The sequence below is a fragment of the Budorcas taxicolor genome, chromosome 6 (genome assembly GCF_023091745.1).
Source record: "Budorcas taxicolor isolate Tak-1 chromosome 6, Takin1.1, whole genome shotgun sequence".
NCBI classification, from domain to species: Eukaryota; Metazoa; Chordata; class Mammalia; order Artiodactyla; family Bovidae; genus Budorcas; species Budorcas taxicolor.
Window position 1 is genome coordinate 11,454,448 of NC_068915.1, and position 15,146 is coordinate 11,469,593.

The window sequence follows — 15,146 nt, forward strand, 5'->3', positions numbered from 1 at the left end:
ATACCCAAGAATGATTGTGTATCAGAAAATCATTCTTTCAAGTAGTAATTCTATGGAAAATAAGCTTTTCCACAGGAGAAAAAAATGACCTTTAATGTGACTTTCTCCTTTATCTAAATACCCTTAAGTATCCTGGCCAACTCTGTTTATGTAATTTATATCAATTGGCTGACTCATTTCAGGGCATTATCTAAAAGAGAAACCTTTAATACAAAAGTTCAAGAGGGCTAACTGGATCTCAGTAAATACTTGAGAAAGAGATGGCTGATGAGTGCCTGTGTCCTTGACTATACTTCCCGTGTTGTACTTGGAACTCAGGTGCAAAGGTCAAGTGCACAGGACGGCTCTCGTTTCTTCTACTCTTCTGCTTTACTAAAGTGTATACAATAGTTAGAATCACCTTCTACCATTTTTTTTAGAAATACCTATGTGGGCCACTGAATATGGAAACTTGCCCTACCTACCCAATATAATTTATATTTAGATTCTAAATTAGCCTCCAAATAGGGAAAGACCTAAACAATAATTACCCATGAGAACTGGACTTTTCTACTTCAAGGAACAACTCAAAATAGATTCACATGCAATCACCAAATCAATATCTGTGTTTACCCATCATATGTTAACCATCCTACTTATACAAATTCCTGCCATCTAAATGCAGTTTAAACAACTATACCTTCTCAACATTCAAACACTGCAAGAAACCTAAAAAAAAGAAAAAGTCAATAGCAGGCAAATGATAGATTCTTCCAATACCAAGATTAAACTATATTTCCAGATGCTTTTCAAACCAATCCCAAATGATACTATCATTAAGTTATCATTACTATAACAGTAAACTGAAGTAATATGTGTTATAAACATATGAATGCCTATGTTAAATGTTGCCTGAATTAATGTGAGGCCTTTAAAAAAATAATTTGGAACAAACACTGTTTCCATAACAATGAAGTTTATTCTATAATTACAATGTCAATGAAAGAAGAAAATTAAATAGCCAATCTTGGAGCAAACTTTGCAGGCCTTTATTCTCCTGTGTTGTCTCTCCAAATGTGTCTCTCTGGTATAGTCTTCTGCCAATAGTGGCGGGGTTTAGTTGCTAAGTCACGGCCAACTCTTGTGACCCATGGACTGTAGGCCGTCAGGCTCCTCTGTCCATGGGCTTTCCCAGGAAAGAATACTGGAGTGGGTTGCCATTTCCTTCTCTAGCTTATTTTCCCAACCCAGGGATCAAACCCGGTTCTCCTGCAATGCAGGCAGATTTTTTACCAACTGAGCCACCAGTGAAGCTCAGCCTTCTGCCCTTGCCAAAAGAGGGGAAAAAAATAGGAATTTTAAATAGACAAGTTATTAATTCTGAGAATGAGATCTATGCAGAAAAGTTATTTCAGCTGAACTGTCCACTGCTGTGACTAATAGTGCCTGTTACTACTGGCATGTTCAAGAAGACCAACATCATGATGGACCAATGTTAGGCAACTGTTCTGCCAATTGTATTTCGCATTTAGCTGAGCAGATGGTGAGCATACTCAACTCCTTCAGCTGTAGCTGTAACTGTTACTTTAACATAAATCACTAAGAAACAAAAGATAACAGTAGGGAAACAAATGCTTTCACTGCATTTCTTAATTTTTTCTTGTAGTATTTTAGTAATTACTGCAAAGTAAAAAGAAATCACACAAAATGACTGTTTAATCACTGTTTAACTGCTTATGTTCTAGAATCACACTGTCCAACAGAACTACCTGTGATGATGAAAATGGTCTATCTCCTTACCATCCAATATGGGAGCCTCTAGTGAGCAATTCCCGGAGAAGGCGATGGCACCCCACTCCAGTACTCTTGCCTGGAAAATCCCATGGACAAGGAGCCTGGTAGGCTGCAGTCCATGGAGTCGCGAGGAGTCGGACATGGCTGAGCGACTTCACTTTCACTTTTCACTTTCATGCATTAGAGAAGGAAATGGCAACCCACTCCAGTGTTCTTGCCTGGAGAATCCCAGGGATGGGGGAGCCTGGTGGGCTGCCATCTATGGGGTCACACAGAGTCGGACACGACTGAAGCGACTTAGCAGCAGCAGCAGTGAGCAATCCCAGCATGATCAGTGTGACTGAGGAATACCTAAACTAGCACTGTACTGCGTGTGTATGTGTGTTGGTACCTTAGTCGTATCTGACTCTGCAACCTCATGGATGGTAGCCCAACAGGCTCATCTGTCCATGGGATTTTCCAGGCAACAGTACTCGAGTGGGTAGCCATTCCCTTCCCCAGAGGATCTTTCTGACCCAGAAACTGAACCTAGGTCTCCTGCATTGCAGGCAGATATTTGACCATCTCAGCCACCAGTGGCTGTCGTATAACAAAAGGAGGTTAGAAAAGGTACATAGACTCTGTACATGTAAATTATAAAACTATTCAGAAATGCCAATATTCACATGATAAAATGTCTTCTAAAAATAATGTCTACTAGGTCATCATATGTCTTCATGAAAAAGAACTGATTACCAGCAAAGAAGCATCATTTGCACAAGTGTGTTACTCACTATTAAAATACGAAGTTAAGTATGGCAAAACCAATACAGTATTGTAAAGTAAAATAAAGTAAAAAAAAAAAAATACGAAGTTAATTATGAAGGATTACAACAGCACTTTCATCTCATAAATATCACCGTTATGGATAACAGAATGACTAACACAACTGCCAATAAATGGTATGACCCTTGCTAATCCAGAAATATCACATCGTGTCAACTGAAAATTTGGACTTCATTAATATTAAAATCTTCTCTGAGAAAGACAATGTCAAGAGAATGAAAAGATACACACCAGATTGGAAGAAACATTTGCAAAATATATATATATATATAAAAGGATTGCTACCAAGATATGTAAGGAAGGAACTCAAATCTCAACAATAAAAAAATAAACGACCTGATTTGAAAGCGGCTAAAGATCTTAACAGACATCTCACCAAAGAAAATACAGATATAGAGTAAACCGATGAGAAGATATTCCACATCAAATGTCATGAGGGCAATGCAGATTAAAATAATAATGACGACTTCCTTGGTGACTCAGTGGTAAAGAATCTGCCTGCCAGTGCACAAGACGTGGGGTCAACCCTGGTCGGAGATCAGAACAACTGAGGCCACGCGTCACAACTATTGAGCCCGTGCTCCGGAGCCCAGGAGCTACAACGACTGAAGCCCTAACAACCTGTGCTCCCCAACAAGAGAGGTGACCCCAATAAGAAGCCCGCACACCACAGCTAGGGAAGAGTCCATGCAGCAACGAACACCCAGCACTGCCAAAAATAAATAAATAAATAAATAAATAAAATTAGAAAAAAAAATAAAGCAACCACATTGCAATAAAAAAAATAACAATACCACTACGCATCTGTTAAAGTGGTCAGTATCCAGAACACTGACAACACCAAATGCTGAAGAGGGTATGGGGCAACAGGAACTTTCACACATTGCTGCGGGAGAGGCAAAATAGTACAGACACTTTGGAAGACAAATCGATGGTTGCCGTAAACATACTCTCACCATGTGACCTAGCAGTTGTGCTCCTTGGCATGTACAGAAAAAAGATGAAAACAGATGTCTGCACAAAAATCTGCACATGGATGTTTATAACAGCTTTATTTATAATTGCCAAAACTTGGGAGGAACCAAGCACAGCAGCTAAAGTCAGCTGAATAAATAAAAAAACTGTGGTGCATCGCTATGGTGGAATATTATTCAGCACTAAAAAGAAATGAGCTATCAAGCCATGAAAAGAGAAGGAGGAAATTAAAATGTATATTTACTAAATGAAAGAAACCTATCTGAAAAGGCTACATATGGTATGATTCCAATTATATAACCTTCTGTAAAAGGCAAATCTATGGAGACAGTAAAGACATTCGTCATTGCCGATGGTTGCAAGGGAGGGAAGGATGAACAGGTGGAGCACAGAGGATCTTTAGGGCAGTGAAATTATTCTGTAAGACTCTACATTAGTGTATGTCATTATACATTTACCCAAATCCAGAGACTATCCAAACACCAAGAATGAACCCCATAAAGCAGGGCTCTCCAACCCCAGGGCCGAGGACTGGTGCCAGTCCATGGCCTGTTAGGAACTGGGCCACACCAGGAGGTGAGTGACGGCCCGGTGAGCAGGTGAAGCCTCATCTGCCACTCCCCATCGCTCACACAACCACCTGAACCATTTCTCCCCACCTTCAGTCCTTGAAAAAAATGTCTTCCATGAAACCAGTCCCTGGTGCCAAAAAGGTTGGGGACCACTGCTGTAAAGTATAGACTTGAAGAGATGCTGATGTGTCAGCATAGGTTCATTGATCATTAACAACGGACCACTGTGGTGCAAGATGTTGATACTGGAGGAAGGTGTGCACCAGTGTCGGGGGAGGATATGGGGACTCTATGTACTTCCTGCTGCGAACCGAAAACTGTTCTAAAAATGAAAGTTTATTATTTTAGGGAACAATTTAAAGTAGCCTGAAAAAATGAAAAAAAAAAATAAACCAATTTTTAAAAAGGGATGCAGATGCATCAAATGTGATGTAAACATAATTAAATGGAAAATTATGCCCTAGAAAAACAACCTGCAACATACATAATAGACATTTAACCTCTATAAGCATTTTCATGAAGCCACTGTTTAAGGCAGGAGAAGACTGCTACTAAGTGCAGACATTTGGAGACACGTTAAACCCCCAACAATTGAAAACTGGTTAAAGTAAACTGTGATTCATCCATACAATAGCCCCTAAAATAATCCTGTAAAAGAATATTTAGGCATGAAAGGACCTTCAAGATTTACTATTGATTAAAAATGAGGTTACTAAGCGTTATCATGTAATGTGCTCATGCTCAGTTGCTCAGCCGTGTCCTACTCTGCAACCCCATGGACTGCAGCCCACCAGGCTCCTCTGTCCATGGGATTTTCTAGGCAAGAATGCTGGAGTGGGGTGCCATTTCCTCCTCCAGGGGATCTTCCTGACGCAGGGGTCAAACTCCAGTCTCTTGCATCACAGGCAAATTCTTTACTGCTGAGACATCGGGGAAGCCCACCATGTCAAGTATCACTTTACATAAGATACATACGTATAAATATTATACACAGAAGTGATAAGCATCAAAAGGCAGTGTTTCTTCCTGGATAGTACAAATTATAAGAGATTTCACTTTAACTTTTTCTACATTGGTCACATTCAGTTCAGTTCAGTTCAGTCGCTCAGTCGTGTCCGACTCTTTGCGACCCCATGAACCACAGCACGCCAGGCCTCCCTGTCCATCACCAACTCCCCGGAGTTTACCCAAACTCATGTCCATTGAGTGGGTGATGCCACCCAACCATCTCATCCTCTGTCGTTCCCTTCTCCTCCTACCCCCAGTCCCTCCCAGCATCAGGGTCTTTTCCAATGAGTCACCTCTTCGCATCAGGTGACCAAAGTATTGGAGTTTCAGCTTCAACATCAGTCCTTCCAATGAACACCCAGGACTGATCTCCTTTAGGATGGACTGGTTGGATCTCCTTGCAGTCCATTACTCTTCTCTTCATAAATATGACTTATTTTTAAATAATATGATAAAAAAGATCTCATTCACAGTAACAATAAAGCACATAAAATACCTTTAAAATTAACTAAAAAACATATATGTTGGCTATTCTAAGTAAGGCAAGTCTTTCTCTGAAGATATACATGAAAAGAATACTAAGTGTGCAGCAATACCATATTATTTTAAGGGAATATAATATTCTAAAAAAGTTAATCCTTTCCATATAATAAATAGACTGAATAAATTCATCTTAAAATTCCAGTGGATGGCTTTGTTTTGTCTGGAATTTGACCAAACTATATCCATGTTACAGCAGGCTAGAAAGGAGATTTTACTTTTGAAAATGATACAGTAATGACTTGGGACAGAAAGGGAAAAATTTTGTAATTAAAACACTATCTGGGCCTCTCCTTGAGGGTCGGCCCACCTTCATGCCTCAGGGGTATACCATCTTGTGTTGACCACATAAAATTCTGAGCTGTAACCGAGCTGTAAAAAAAAACAAAAAAACTATCTATACCTATCTATCATCTATATATGCATCTATGTATATATATGTAGCACATATATACCTAATGGAAATGGAATAGTACTCAGCCATAAGAGAAACACAAAATAATGCCATGTGCAGCAACATGGATATAACTAGACATCATCATACTAAGTGAAGTATATCAGAAAGACAAATACCATACGGTATCATTCATATGTAGCATTTAAACTGTGATGCCAAGGAACCTACCTACAAAGCAGAAACAGACTCACAGACATAGAGAACAGATCTGTGGTTGCCAAGGGGAGGGGCAGTGGGAGAGGGATGGAGTGGGAGGCTGGGGTTAGCAGATGCAAGCTATTATATACTGAATGATAAAGAAGGTCCTACTGTATAGCACAGGAAATTATATCTAATATCCTGAGATAAACCACAAAGGAGAAGAATATGAAAAAGAATGTGTGTATGTATATATATATATATATACATATATATATATATATATATATATATATAAAACTGAATCTCTTTCTGTACAGCAGAAATTAATACAACGTTGTGTATCAACTATACTTCAATTAAAATTAAAAAACAAAACAAAACACTATGGAACTTGTCCAAGAATCTTAATTCAAATCAATGGTAGCCTGTAAGAATTTCTTGAATATAACATGAGATGAAGGAAGTACCACAAGTAAATGAGGAAAAGAACTCACTCAATGTCAAGTCTTATAAAATGGCTCTATATTGGAGAAAGAAAATCACTAAAATTTTTGCCTTAGACTTTCCCCAAAGTAAATCAGACTGATGATTGTCAAAAAAAATTTTTTTTCTAATAAAGTCATTAAGAGTGTTGAGCTTTAAATGATCTCTGGAAGGAAAAAGATAATTTTGAGTATAAAGCAAAGGAAAAAATCACTATTATTAGATTTTATTACATAATCATTAACTATTTTTGGAATGTTTAGAACATCTGGAGCAGAAGTTTCCAGTCCAGGATGGCTATCTGAACACAGGGGTCTCTAGTCCTTTCTTCCTAAAGCTCCTTTGGAATTACAGTAAAGTCTATTAAAGGGAACAAATACCCCAAATCTGAGAACCGACATGAAGAAGGGAGGTGTGGGCAAGACAAGAGTCAACAATGGAATGGAGTTTGGACACCGTGTCAGTAATCTGACAAATGCTTATTGAGGGATACAAAAGAATGAAAGAAGTCGCAGCCCAAAACACAGAGAGGAAGCTGCAGGAGAGAGGAAAATTGCTTCCAGATGGCTGAGAGCTTAAGAGGACATTCCAGGAGCAAGAGATGAAGGGGACGTTCTCCCAGGGAAAAGCAGGGGCTGTTGCATTTACCCCACAAAGTAAAGATGAAGACCACTTCTCCAGGAAAACTGGATCATCTGCCTAAAGAGGAGTTAGAACTGATGACTAAGGGTGAAGCCCTCCTAATGTTGGCGTGTGGTGGCGGCAGAGGGCTCCTCACCCGTGGACCCCAGAGGCAGCATCAGCACTAGACATGCCACCCCGCCACGTGCAGTCTGGACGCAACCCCCCAGTCAGTCTTAAGGAGCTCAAAACTTGCTGAGTGACTGAAAAAATAAAGACTTTTTCTTCCATGAAATTAGCAAGCATGTAATTTTTAATGATAAGGCTCAGTCCCTGCAAAGGTACAAAGTAGTTGAATGCAGTTGGCAAAAATGTGCTTCATGTTCGGTCGCTTCAGTCATGTCCACCTCTTTGTGACCTTATGACCTGTAGCATGCCAGGCTCCTCTGTCCACGGAATTTCCCAGAAAAGGATACTAGAGTGGCTTGCCATTTCCTTCAGGGGATCTTCTCAACCCAGGGATTGAACCCATGTCTCCTGCACTGTCAGGCAGATTCTTTACTACTCAGTACAGTTCAGATGCTCAGTTGTGTCCAACTCTTTGCAACCCCGTGGACTGTACCATGCCAGGCCTCTTTGTCCATCACCAACTTCCAGAGTTTACTCAAATTCATGCCCATTGAGTCAGTGATGCCATCCAACCATCTCACCCTCTGTTCTCCCCTTCTCCTCCTGTCTTCAATCTTTCCCAGGATCAGGGTCTTTTCAAATGAGTCACTTCTTCACATGAGGTGGCCAAAGTATTGGAGTTTCAGCTTCAGCATCAGTCCTTCCAATGAATATTCAGGAATGATTTCCTTTAGGAAAGACTGGTTGGATCTCCTTGCAGTCCAAGGGACTCTCAAGAGTCTTCTCCAACACCACAGTTCAAAAGCATCACTTCTTTGGCACTCAGCTTTCTTCACAGTCCAACTCTCACATCCATACATGACCACAGGAAAAACCATTGCCTTGATGAGACAGACCTCTGTTGGTAAAGTAACGTCTCTGCTTTTTAATATGCTGTCTAGATTGGTCATAACTTTCCTTCCAAGGAGCAAAAGTCTTTTAATTTCATGGCTGCAATCACCATCTGCAGTGATTTTGGAGTCCAAAAAAGTAAAGTCTGACACTGTTTCCAGTGTTTCCCCATCTATTTGTCATGAAGTGATGGGACCAGATGCCATGATCTTCATTTTCTGAATGTTGAGCTTTAAGCCAACTTTTTCACTCTCCTCTTTCACTTTCATCAAGAGGCTCTTTAGCTCCTCTTCACTTTCTGCCATAAGGGTGGTGTCACTGCATATCTGAGGTTACTGATAATTCTCCTGGCAATCTTGATTCCAGCTTCTGCTTCTTCCAGCCCAGGGTTTCTCATGATATACTCTGCATATAAGTTAAATAAGTAGGGTGACAATATACAGCCTTGACGTACTCCTTTTCCTATTTGGAACCAGTCTGTTGTTCCATGTCCAGTTCTAACTATTGCTTCCTGACCTGCATACAGATTTCCCAAGAGGCAGGTCAGGTGATCTGGTATTCCCATCTCTAAGAATTTTCCACAGTTTATTGTGATCCACACAGTTAGAGGCTTTGGCATAGTCAATAAAGCAGAAGTAAAATATCAATAACCTCAGATATGCAGATGACACCACCCTTATGGCAGAAAGTGAAGAGGAACTAAAAAGCCTCTTGATGAAAGTGGAAGAGGAGAGTGAAAAGGTTGGCTTAAAGCTCAACATTCAGAAAATGAAGATCATGGCATCTGGTCCCATCACTTCATGGCAAATAGATGTGGAAACAGTGGAAACAGTGTCAGACTTTATTTTGCAGGGGCTCCAAAATCACTGCAGATGGTGACTGCAGCCATGAAATTAAAAGACACTTACTCCTTTGAAGGAAAGTTATGACCAACCTAGACAGCATATTAAAAAGTAGAGATATTACTTTGCCAACAAAGGTCTGTCTGGTCAAGCCTATGGTTTTTCCAGTGGTCATATATGGATGTGAGAGTTGGACTGTGAAGAAAGCTGAGTGCCAAAGAATTGATGCTTTTGAACTGTGGTGTTGGAGAACTCTTGAGAGTCCCTTGGAGACTCTCAAGGAGAGTCCAACCAGTCCATCCTAAAGCAGATCAGTCTTGGGTGTTCATTGGAAGGACTGATGCTGAAGCTCAAACTCCAGTACTTTGGCCACCTCAAGCGAAGAGTTGACTCATTGGAAAAGACCCTGATGCTGGGAGGGATTGGGGGCAGGAGGAGAAGGGGACAACAGAGGATGAGATGGCTAGATGGCATCACCGACTTGATGAACATGAGTGTGAGTGAACTCTGGGAGCTGGTGATGGACAAGGAGGCCTGGCGTGCTGTGATTCATGGGGTCACAAAGAGTCAAACACGACTGAGCGACTGAACTAAAGTGAGATATTTTTCTGGCGCTCTCTTGCTTTTTCGATGATCCAACAGATATAAGCAATTTGATCTCTGGTTCCGCTCCCCTTTCCAAAACCAGCTTGAACATCTGGAAGTTCAGGGTTCACGTACTGTTGAAGACTGGCTTGGGGAATGTTGAGCATTACTTTACTAGCGTGTGAGATGAGTGCAATTGTGCAGTATTTTGAGCATTCTTTGGCACTGCCTTTCTTTGGGATTGGAATGAAAACTGACCTTTTCCAGTTCTGTAATACTAGCACCATATAAAAATGTAAATGGGCACAAATGTTCTGAAAAACAACTGGCACATTATTTTACATTTACGAAACGATCCAAAATCAGAATTGCCAACACGAATCTACAAAGATAATTTCTGTATTCACTTCTGACAGCTAACAGCCAGGAACCACTAGGAAGCCAGCAGTAAAGGACTGATCAGAGTACAGTGCATTTATAGAGGGATGGTACGGGGTGGGAGGTAGGAAGGAGGTTCAAGAAGGAGGAGACATAGGCATGCCTACGGCTGATTCATGTTGATTTATGGCAGAAACCATCACAATTTTGTAAAGCAAGTATCTTTCAATTAAAAATCAATTTGAAAAAGTATAGCATATTTTACTATGGAACACTCTAGCACCATCAAGAACCATGCTTTTAAAAACAGTTTTAATTTGAGAAAATGCTTATAACATAAGTAAGTAAGAAACAATGTTATATATATATACACACATGGACTTTCCAGGTGTTGCAGTGGTAAAGATTCTGTCTGCCAATGCAGGAGATACAAGAGACACGGGCTTGATCCCTGGGTTGGGAAGATCCCCCGAAATAGGAAGTGGCAACCCTCTCGAGTATTCTTGCCTAGGAAATACCATGGACAGAGGAACCAGGCATGCTACAGTCCATGGAGTCACAAGGAGTTGGACACGATGGAGCGCACACACACACACATATATATGTAAACATAAAATGATTGTAGGGCTTCCCTGGTGACTCAGAAGGTAAAGGATCAGCCAGCAGTGCAGGAGACCTGGGTTCAGTTCCTCGGTCGGGAAGATCCCCTGGAGAAGAGAATGGTAACCTACTCCAGGATTCTTGCCTGGAGAATTCCATGGACAGGGGAGCTCGGTGGGTAATGAGGTCCATGAGATCAGAAAGAATCAGACACAACTGAGTAACAACCACTTTTACTTTCACTTTCAAAATGATTATACTAACAACAAAGTAAATATAAAAACTCTTGTCAGTAGTAAATTTGGCTTGTCAGATTGAGTGACTTTGTCTTACTTTCCTAGTTACATATTTCCGGACTTCTGAAGGTTTCTACCGAAACTACATAATATTTATTACACACTCATTCAACATACATGCCACTTGAGCATGTCTTACTCTCATGTTCCCCTTGGAGTCAAGTGTCTTAAAACATCAGTCTCTATTTATTGGGCCCCACTTATTTCCCAAATGATTACAGTCTGCCACGGACTCCACCACAACTCTGCCTGAACACTCATTGTCAAGGGCACTAAATATCTCCTATCTGTGTACTCAGTTGCTCAGCTGTGTCCAATTCCTTGTGACTCCGTGGACTGCAGTCTGCCAGGCTCCTCTGTCCATGAAATTTTTCAAACAAGAATACTGGAGTGAGTTGCCATTTCCTCTTCCAGGGAATCCTCCCAAACCAGGGATAGAAACCTCATCTCCCATGTCTCCTGGATTGGCTGGTGGATTCTTTACCACTGCACCAACAGGGAAGCTAAAATATCTCCTAATAGTCATCGCAATACCTTTCTTTCCCAGTACTTATCTGACTGGGCTTTTCTTTCACTTGAGATACTACTGAGCCCCTACCTGCTCCAAATTCTCTCCTGGCTTCTAATATGCAACTATTACTTGACTGTACCACACTGCCAGAATACTGACAAAAATCCCAAATTCAAAGTCTTTAAACAAACTCTCAATCCCCAACCCAGGGATGGAACCCAAGTCTCCCGCACTGCAGGCAAATTCTTTACCATCTGAGCCACGAGGGAAGCCCCAGTGAACATGAGTTTGAGCAAAACTCTTGGAGAGAGTGAAGGAGTCTGGTGCGCTGCAGTCCGTGGGGTCACAAAGAGTTGGACATGACTTAGCGACTGAACACAACAAAACAAATTTCTTGTTGCCTATCAGTCCACCCTTCCTTCTTTATATAAAATTTTTATATAAAAATTATTTCTAGGGCCATATTCAAGATAAGAAATAATGCTAGTCTTAACAAATGTGCCCACCCCTCACCATATGAAAACCATTCAACATTTAAGTATGAATTAATTTGGGCAAAACAACAAGAATATCTGGGTGTACCTATGTGTCTGTGTGTATGTGTGTGTGTTAGTCACTCAGTTGTGTCCAACTCTTTGTGACCCCACGGATTTTAGCCCATCAGGCTCCTCTGCCCATGGAATTCTCCTATATGTTGCCTCTACAAAACACTCATTTGCAAAAGTGATCCCTGCAAGACCCCGTGTTTCTAAACCCCTTAAGAGCACCAGAAAAAATTAATTATTAATAGCTCTTTTGTTCCTGGCTCCTAAGCAACAATGGTTAACAAAGGCAGAAATTTAACTCAAGAACATCCCATCATACCACTGATTTTAAAAGATAAGCAATAGACTTTATGAATCCATATTGCTCCCATTTTCTCAAATACCAGAGTGTAACATCATGCTAGACCTCCAGCAACCATCTACTTATTTAAAAAGAAAAAAGGAGGGGGCCTCACTTTTGACCACTACTGGAAAGAATCATTTCTCTGTTTTTTTTGTTCTATTTGAAGTTGGATCATTAATAACTCTGAACTAGAAATACATGAGGATGAACTATATAGGAAAAAACTATGAAAAACACAAAACAAAATTAGAACTCAGGTTTTGACAGCCTACCATCTAACATTCTAAACAAGAATTAATCAAAATCTTTTAGTGATTACGGAAAACCAAGGGCTAAGGGGAAATTTAAGATCATGTCGGTACACAGTGAATTGGGCTATTTAGAAAAACAAAGTGAGTGATTGAATCCTCAACGCAGATCACATAGTCCAGCAAGCTGCACAGCAGAATTTCTTCGTGCTTTTAAGTTCCCTTGGCATTGAGGATTATGTGGATGGCAATAAGAAGAGCAAATGTATCAATCATGACTGCCACCACAGGTTGACTTTGGTACTATACGAAATTCTGTTGAGTAATTTCATTCTCTTCTAAGCACCTTCTACAAGTTAAGCCTCAGAAAATGCCATCCAGTAAAACAAAAATAAGAAAATTAAATCCAGCAAAGTAAAAACTAATTGGGAATCATTAATAGGGCTTACTCCTTGGAAGGAAAGTTATGACCAACCTAGATAGTATATTCAAAAGCAGAGACATTACTTTGCTGACTAAGGTCTGTCTAGTCAAGGCTATGGTTTTTCCAGTAGTCATGTATGGATGTGAGAGTTGGACTGTGAAGAAGGCTGAGCACCGAAGAATTGATGCTTTTGAACTGTGGTGTTGGAGAAGACTCTTGAGAGTCCCTTGGACTGCAAGGAGATCCAACCAGTCCATTCTGAAGGAGATCAGCCCTGGGGTTTCTTTGGAAGGAATGATGCTAAAGTTGAAACTCCAGCACTTTGGCCACCTCATGCGAAGAGTTGACTCATTGGAAAAAGATTCTGATGCTGGGAGGGATTGGGGGCAGGAGGAGAAGGGGACGACAGAGGATGAGATGGCTGGATGGCATCCCTGACTCGATGGACATGAGTCTGAGTGAACTCCGGGAGCTGGTGATGGACAGGGAGGCCTGGGGTGCTGCGATTCATGGGGTCACAAAGAGTCGGACAGGACTGAGCGACTGAACTGAACTGAACTGAACTGAATAGGGCTTTTAAATAAATGCAAATTTATTTTAAAAGTCTATTTTCCTGTAGCATAATTTAAGTTCCAAAAGGGAGAAATTGTAGTAGAAGTTGATAACTGTTTTATTCCTATGGCTTGACCATGTGGTACTCAATAAAGATTTATTAAATGAATGACTGTGACTGTGATTCTGAACCAGGATACATAGTTGGACCACATACACCTCCACCAATGGACTCTTTTTTGTCCTTTAATCTGAAATGAATGAACTTGTAATTATATTTATTGCCTTCTTTCTGAACAAAATTCTAAATCAAAAGCTTTGCCCGAGGCACTGGAGTTAGCTACCCACTTCAATTATGAAGAGAATTTCTGGGCTAATGGGTACTGCAATTGGAAAAAGTTATCAAGTCAAGAATAGATTTCATTACAGCTTTTCCTTAAGTCTAGGGGTCTTTTTTCATGTTATTTGTTAACTTCTACACATTCACAACAATGTTGTAAATGACCAAGCAAATAACCATTTATTAAATAATGAAAGGAAACTGGATGCCATAAATAGGCATATAACAGATAGTCGTGACATACATTTTTCCTTCTCTTTTCTAGTAATGGAATCCTCTACATTAGCTTGGCTCATAGCCGAAAAGACTAAAGCCACTTCCCAGCCTCTCTAGGAGCTAGTTTAGGCACAAAAGTTAGTTCTAGTAAACAGGATGGGATAGAAGCAGAGTGGTACGTGCAATTTCTCATTTACACCCTTAGAGCTTACACGTTTGGTCTTTCTGCCCAACGGAATGAGGACTTGGTAATGATTAACATCCTGGACCACAGGACAGAAGCACAAACCAGGGAACGTGTAAGAAGAGAGACACTTAGCACTGTGCCACCTGAGTATCAGTCCTGTCTGCTCTGCCCACTGTAAACATTATCCACGAGGAAACTCCTGATACTTTTCTGAAGTCATTGTCATTCGCAGACTGTCTCCAGCAGTAGGGTGACCAACCACCCCAGAACTGAGGGCATTTCCAGGATGTGGAACTTTCAGCACTAAAACTGGCAATGTCCTGGGCAAACCAGAAGGAGCTGGTCGTGCCACAGCTTGAAACCTACACCTTAACATAAAACTCTCAGGAAACAGCCGCTCGTAAAGTTGTGCTGTGTACTATGTACCTTCTCTGTATCACAGGCTTTATGAGTGTTATCTCATTTTATACTGAGATAAGGACAAAAATAGTTGTTCCCGTTTACAGATGAGGAGAATAAGACTGAGACAAGAAATTACCTAGTATATTGCAGAGCTTCCTATCCACTTTTAATCCACTTTCATCCCACCATTCAAAGACAGGAAGAAAGCGAAGCTGAAAAAACATATTGTGACTGTGGACAAACTGGGGGAATACTCAGCGTT